A 7,707-nucleotide genomic window follows, 5' to 3' on the forward strand; every position below is an offset into this window, starting at 1 on the left:
CAGTCTCCATGGCCCGCTGAGTTCTTGCAGTGGAGCTAAATAGTGACAGCTGGGGCTTGCATGCAGCAAACACCGCCCTGCTGGGAGCTGTGCTGAGACCAGGTAAACTCATTGCACAGTGACACAGGCCACTGAGCCATCAGCAGCTGGAGACCATGGGTGGCTATTACTGGCCTGCGCGATGTTTGACTTGGTGCCCTAGAGATTAAAGGCCCCTCGTTCCCAATCAGGGCTCTGTACTAGGGGAATGATAGAACAAGGCACAGGAGCCTGGAGAGTCCAGCCCAAGGTCTCTCCCTTCCCACCCACCCCCGAACCAGCCAGTGTCTTTGGAAACTGTCCTAACCTTGACACGGTCACTGTCCCCATTCGGCCTCCTCTGTGCCCTGGTGTGTGACTGCTGCTGCCAGGGAGGGAGGGGGGCGAGGCGCAGTACAGCTGCAAGGATCAGGGCTGAGCGGAGCAGAGAAGCCCCCTCTGAAGGAGCCAGGGAGCAGGCCAATGAAGAGCCCCATTGTCCCGGCAGTGGGACCGTCAGCTGCATGGGTGGAGGTGTTGGCCCCCACGTGCTGCCCCATCACCGGGGAAACCCTGCAGAGGGAGAGGCATCCCCAGCCCCTGCCAGGGCAGCCTGGTGCTGACCCTGCCTTTGTTGGCTCCGCTGGGTTTGTTTGGGGAGATAAGCAGAGCCTCTTCCTCTTCCTGCCAGCCAACAGCTCGCTGCTGCAGCTGCCTGGAAGCACCCGCTTCCCCTGCAATGAAAAGGGTCAGCTGGTGCTGCCCCCAGGAAGGGAGCAAGCCAGGCCCAGCGCACAGCCCAAGGTGCAGCAGACCAGGCGCTGCCAAGCCACACACACTGGGCCCTTGTCGTGCTGCTGCGAGCTGCTGGCATCCTCTCTCCGCTCTCAGGGCCCTGCCTGGGGGGCCAGCACTGAGGGAAGAGGAGTGAGCCCCTATCTCAGGCTCTATCTGAGGGCTGAGAGCAGAGAGCTCTGCTCTATGCTGGGCAGTCACCTGCCTAGTCCAGAGAGCATCTCCCTGGCCCACCTACGCAACCTGCTGGGGTCACCTGCCTCCCATCACGGCCTCCCTTGGCTCTGGGCCAGTGTGTGAGGAGCTCCTCCTGCCTCCACATCACCACCATCATGCCTCCCCCCTTGGTCCTGAGCCAGCATGTGAGGAGCTCCTCCTGCCCCCAATTACCCCCCATCACGGCCCCCTTGGGTCCTGGGCCAGTGTGTGAGGGGCTGTCATAAACCTGTGACTGACCTTTGAAGGTGCCAAGTGTGGGGCACAGTGGCAACCTGACAGAGTGGGGAGCTGGAGGGCAGGGGCGTCCTCACGTTAACATGGCCTGCGTTTCCCAGCCAGAGTGCCAGAAATATTTTGTTAATGATAAGTTTCTGAAGGTGAACCATGACTCAGTTTCCCCACAAGCTGTGATGGAGTAGGGACTGTCTGTGTGGGGGATGGGAGAGCAGGGGATGACTTTAGGTGAGGGACAAGTGCTCAGCCTGTAACCTGAGCTAGGCAGGGGGGAGGGTGTCAGCACCTTTGCCCGGGAAGCTGGACAAAGAAAGGGGCCAGCTGGAGGAAGTTGGGTGAGTTCAGTTTCGGTTTTGGGCTGGGTGGTTGGAATTCAGGGAATCCCAAGCTGGGGTCTAAGCTTCCTGAACCCCAGAAGGACTTGATTAAGGGGTCCTGGTTGTGCCTACAAGCTCTGCTGTATCCTTCGTTCCTGTTGTCCAATAAACCTTCTGTTTTACTGGCTGGCTGAGAGTCACTGTGAGTCCCAGGAAGAGGGGTGCAGGACCAGATTCCCCATACTCCCTGACACAAGCATTCCTGTAGTAGTCCCAAGGCCACGTGGTGCTGGTCACATCCAAACCCCACCATAAGCCTATACACCCTTCGATTCTGTATCTTAGCAACAATATACTTATAAGCATTGGCCAAAATATTTATGCCAGGATCAGGTCCAGGAGGTACCTTCTCACTATGGTCTGACTCCAGAGGGGAAAGGAAAAGCTCTGACAAAGAAACCCCTAGAAAGCCTGTAACAAGAGGTGCCATTGCTGGTTATTGGACCTTAACCAGAGCCAGATGAAGCAGTTTAGGGCTGAACTTTGTGTCACGCTGCCTGGGGTGGCTCACGACTGTATGTGCCAACCTTGGGGCAGACTGACAAGGAGCTGGGCAGAGACCCAAAACTGGCTGTATGTTCTATAGTTAGATTTCACCAACCCACTAACAAGTGTGAACATCCAAAGCACTGTAACAGCCTTACCCCGGAGTCACAGACAGTCCTAGTGGGCGTTCCTGGTCGGGGAAGATGCATGATGCTCATATCTTTAAGAACACAGGACTGTTCAGGAAACAGTCAACAGGGACTTTCTTTCCTGATTGGCAGATTACTATTTGTGATATTGAAATGCAGATAACGATCGGGGGGCTGGCTTACGAAGCTATACATTGGCCACCTTAACAGCACCAAGAAAAGATTCACCTGCCAGCTGAATGTGCTTTCATCAGACTGAAGGGGCGCTGGTGCTATTTACTCACTAGATTGTATCTCAGTGAGAAACATTTCCCAGTGGTTACAGCTGCCTGTTATGTCCTGCACAAAATCTGTGAGGCAAAGTTGCCGCTGGGTTGGAGGGCAGTGGTAAGGCCACTGTCTGCTGACTTTGAACAGCCAGACACAGGGGCCATTAGAAGAGCTCAACATGGAGCGATGCAGCTGATGTAGGTGTTGGAAGGGCACATTAACCATCAGCCACAGAGGCGTGCTGTGTGGGACAGTGCCATACCTGACCCTGAAGCGTTGGGGGTTGTTAGGAATTGTGTAGTGCTTGGTGTATGTTTATGAATGTCGCATTGACTTTTAATGAACCTAGGAATTATGCAGTGCTTCATGTGCATTTCTAATTATTGCACAGTGTGTTTGTAACTGAACCGGAGAGCTCTGTGGTCCTACTCCATTACAAGCTGGGTGTGCTTTTGGCGCCATGAGGCATTCTGTTGGATATGTTATGAAGTAATAAAGAGGAATTTATTTCCAAAATCTAAAAATGTATTCCATACCAGAAACAGTGCAAAACGTGCATGTGACATTAAAACCCAGTACAGTGAAAACGTATAAATTAACAGAACTTTAACGTGAGCTTGCTAGAAAACATCTGTGCCCATTTCTGCCAAACACACACCAGCCACGGCTCTCTCAGGTCAATGCATGTGACGCTCCATTTTTCCTTACTGTCCCCTGGCACAGAATGGCAGAGGCAGGGATGTGGCCCTTGACACAACGTGGAATGTATGTGGGCGGGGGGTAGGGAGCTGCTGAAATTGAGTTCTTCATTAACTGCAAAGGGATGCCAGCCTAGGACTGTTGGACTGGTCAACAAAAGTCAGCAGCACTTGTGTTTTCTGCCTGAGAAGCCCCATTATGTCCTGGTGCATCTCCATCTCCTTTTCCTGCTGGGACTCCTGGGTCTTTCTCCTGTCTGCTCCTTCCTGCTCCAGGCAGTCTGCTCTGTTCACATCCCAGGCCGCCTGTCCACAGTCCAATGCATCACTGGCTTGCAGAGTCTCACTGAACAATTCCTCCCTAATCTGCTTTCTTCACCTTCTCATGGGGGCCAGGTGATCTGTGGGTGTGGAGGGGACACCCACACCCCTCAATTCCCGAAAGCAGCAGCTCCAGCTAAAATAGTCAAACAGATGGACCACTGCAGTAGAAGGGAAGAGGGGAACAGTCACATTTCAGCCTCTTTCTCCATGAGTGCAGGTACAGGCCAATGGCACTGAGGGCTGGCACTGATTTCCCACGGAGTGAGTTTGGCTTATATCTCATTCCCTCGGAGTTAGAAAGGCAGAGCTGTCGCTGGTGTCCTGAAGCAGTGAGTGGAGACCGAGAGAGGGCCGAGTGTGAGGAGAAGCTGGGATCAAAGGTGCTCTGCTAGGCCTGGGCACAATTCCTCTGGCATATGCAGGAGTCCTTCGGGCCCCCAAGAAGGGCAGAGGTGTGACAAATGGAGGGGGAGGCCCTGCTGACTGGGCAGTGGTTAGATGGAGGCAGATGCTGATCCAAGGCCAGGGGAGGGGGAAAGGCTGTCAAGAGACTGTGAAAGCTTACCTTCTGTACAGCTGGCTGGTGAGACAGGCCCAGCAGGGAGCACCAATCCCCAGCCATACACTCTGGGCCAGGATTTCCTGCAGAGGCCTGTGATGTTGGGCACCCAACTGGAGATGCCTTGAAGGGGGCCTGATATCCAGGGGGCAGGTGCCAAGCTCTTCCTCGAAACCAGGGCCTAAAATCTCTGCTCCCTTGAAGTATTGGGAGTGGCCAGGTTAGTCTGTATCCACAAAACCAAGAAGGAGTCCTGTGGCACCTTAAAGACTAACAGATTTATTTGGGCATAAGCTTTCGTGGGTAAAAAACCCACTTCTTCAGGTGCATGGAGTGAAAGTTACAGATGCAGGCAGTTAGTCTTTAAGGTGCCACTGGACGCCTTCTTGTTTTTGCTCCCTTGAAAAGTCTCAGCCAGGCCCTGGGGCTGGAGTGCCCCCGAGGGGCAGGGGATGTAGAGGGGAAAGCCTGGCACCGCCACCTTCCTTCCTCTGGGCTTTCCACAATGCAGTGGAGCCGCAGGATTTTTCTCTGCTGCCCTGATTGCAGTGTTCCCCCACCCTGGCTCTGTTAGCTTTGCCCAGCATGCTGGGAGGAGACTGTGAAAGGCCGGGATGTGGGGACTCCTGCCGGCTCCCAGCCCCCCGCAGCAGCTGCTTCAATTCCTCTTTGAGGTCCCCTGCTAATGGAGTTCCAACGCTCTGTTAAATGGTCACAAATGGCTCCTGTTGGCCTGCTCCAGCCATTCCCAGGCTGCCCCCCTTTGAGGCGAGCAGGGAGGTGCGAGGGGCACCCTGCCTTGGAGGTGTTGGTGCTCGGTCCCATGTGTGAAAAGCCCCAGGGCTGCGAGGGAACAGGCCAGTAACCAGGCAGCGCAGGGAGCAGGCGGGGAGCGACTGGGCCGCGAATACACCCACAATGATGATACTCTTTGCTAGCCTTTCCTTGGCAAGCTGTCTGCTGGCTCTCACTCTCAGCAAGCAGCGAGGCAATGGGCAGCCTGGCTGAGCGATAGGTATGGGTGGGGGGCAGGAGTCTGCAGGTCCAGGGGAGGGGTGACCTTGCAAGGGGAAAGGAGGTTTTTTGGCATGAGACACAAGGCACAGCTGGGAAGTGTGGGTTGGACCGAAGCCATGGGATGCTCAGGCTGGGCTCTCTGGCAGCGAGGTGCATCAGGCTGTGGGATGAGACAGTGCACTGGGTCCAAGCTGCAGAGGGACACTGCCGGAGGCCTCACCCCCAACTCTCCCTGCTTTAACCCCTTACATCCCACTCACCTCCTAGAGTCGAGGGTGGAAACCAGGCGTCTTGGCTCACAGACATCCTACTGTGGTGGTTGAGGTGAGGATTGCAGTGAGTTCCCTGGGGCTAGTGAGCTCTCATGAGCTTCCTGGGAGATGGCTAACATGCAGGGTCGGCGCTACTATTTAGGCAGCCTAGGCAATCCCCTACAGCGCCAGGATTATTGGGGGGGTGGCATTTTGCCAGGGGGGCGGCAGGTGGCTCCAGTGGACCTCCCACAGGCATGCCTGCGGCAGCTCCACCAGAGCCACGGACCAACAGACCCTCCGCAGGAATACCCGCGGCAGGTCAGCCGGAGCCGCGGGATCAGCGCGGGGGGCAGCGAAATGGCCGAGCACCTAGGGCGCGAGAAACCCTGGCGCCGGTCCTGCTAACACGAGCTCATTCTGCTTACAGCTCACAGATACTGCAGGGGAGGAGGAACTAGCAGATCTGACCTCTAACCTACTAGCCCCCTTCTCTGCCCCGCCCCCCACAGACACCCTGAGCTCACTGCTCCTAGAGGTTCAGTCCAGCCTCAAAAACAAATTCCTTGGTTCTGAAAGCCTGGGTCCTGAGGCCCAATTCAGCCCCCAGGACTGATCCGGGACAACATGCCAAGTAAGGCCTGAGACCAGGGTAGATGGGCCTATGGATCTGATCTGGAGCCACAGATACCACTGGTTGTGTCCCTTGATCTGATCTGGAGGGAAGTAGGAGGGATACTGGGCTGCCTGATGGGGAGGGACAAGGGGGTTGATACTGGTCAGACTGGGGCCTGAGGACACTAGCCTGGTTGGGCCCTGGCTTTGACCCTGGCACCCCTGGCAGGCCCCAAGGTATTTTGGTACAATACATTCTTAGAGGGGAAGATGTAGGAGAAGCAGCACGATCACTCCCACCGCAGCCTCATGAAGTGAATCACCACGCAGCCTTCGCCCAGGACTATTCCAGTCCAAAAGGCGTCCAGGTCTGTGCCTAGTGCCGCACAGGTACAGGTCAGGTGGCCCCAGGAGCAGCCAGGCTGCAGAGCAGAGTTAGCCTGAAGGCACAAGCAGAGAAATGGGAGCTGAGAACAGAAGTCACTGCAGCAAAGTGGCAGAACTGGAACTTCCCAGAGCTCCAGGGAAGTCACACGTGGGAGCCTGAGCATGAGGGGGCTTCCTGGGAACATGAAAGACAAGGATCTTCCCCTTCGCAAGGAACGGGGCCTGGTGAAAAGATAACCCCTAGCACTGGCTGAAAATGCAGTGGTAGCCGTTCCTGGGAAAGCAGGGGCTGGGCAAGCCAAGAGTCAGTGGCTAAGGCACTCAGCTCTGTCAAGGCCCCTCACAGAGACCCTGCCTTCGTGTGGCCAGAAACCTCCCGCCAGAGTCAGCGATCAGGCTGAGAACTGGCCTCGGCGTCACACACTGGGGTAGCAGCCCCAGCCCTCCTGAAAAGCAGTTACAGGCAGCGCTGGTGTATGACAGCCAAAGAGTAAGTCCCTTCATCACAACTCCCCCTGCCCTGCGCTGGGCCTGCCCCCCCCCTTGTGTCGTCATTCGTGCCAGGCCAAGCCCCACAGAGGAGAAGCATAAAAGGAGAGTGAGCTGGGCTTTGTGACTGGCCCTGCCCGTTACTGCATGCTGAGGACCATGTTCCCGTGAGTGGGCACCGGCACCGAGAGAGTTTGTAGGGACTCACTGGCAGAGGGGTGTTGGTTATGTGAAAGAATTGCTGCCCTCTACACCCATGTGTGTGCCTTGGCCTGAGCTTGGCCCCTCCCAGCCCTAGCTGAGGGTTAATTCCCCCGGGGAGAGGGGTGGAGAGGAAGCCCTGCTGAATCCTCCCCCGTCTGCTGTCTGAGCTAGCGCAGTGCTCGGCCTGCAGGTTGCCTGGCAAGGTACGTTCCTTGCCATGGGTCTGTGACGCGCTCTGGTTTGCAAAGGGGAGCTTGCGCCTGGTGTGCCACAGAAAATGAATAATAATGTCATTCTTCCGGGGGGGGGGGGGTTAGCCTGTGCTCCATCCCCCACACAGCTCTTCTCTTAACCCTAGAGCTGCATTGCATCCATCAGTGTCAGAAGCACACACTGTTCCCACCTTTGGGTGGCCCTTCCTCCATCCCCAGGTGCTCTGCCACATCTTCCCCTGCCACACCGCTCCATCCCTGGGCTAGAACCACCAACTCCCAGGCCTCTCTCTTGCCTTACCTAGGTCACCAGCCCTCTCCCCCTCAACCCTTCCCCCGGCCACCTTCCCCCAGGCTGTCCTCTGCCCAGCCTCAGGCACGCATGGCTGGTCCCCCAGCGAGC

Source organism: Gopherus evgoodei, chromosome 13 (genome assembly GCF_007399415.2).
Source record: "Gopherus evgoodei ecotype Sinaloan lineage chromosome 13, rGopEvg1_v1.p, whole genome shotgun sequence".
In the NCBI taxonomy this organism is placed as follows: domain Eukaryota; kingdom Metazoa; phylum Chordata; order Testudines; family Testudinidae; genus Gopherus; species Gopherus evgoodei.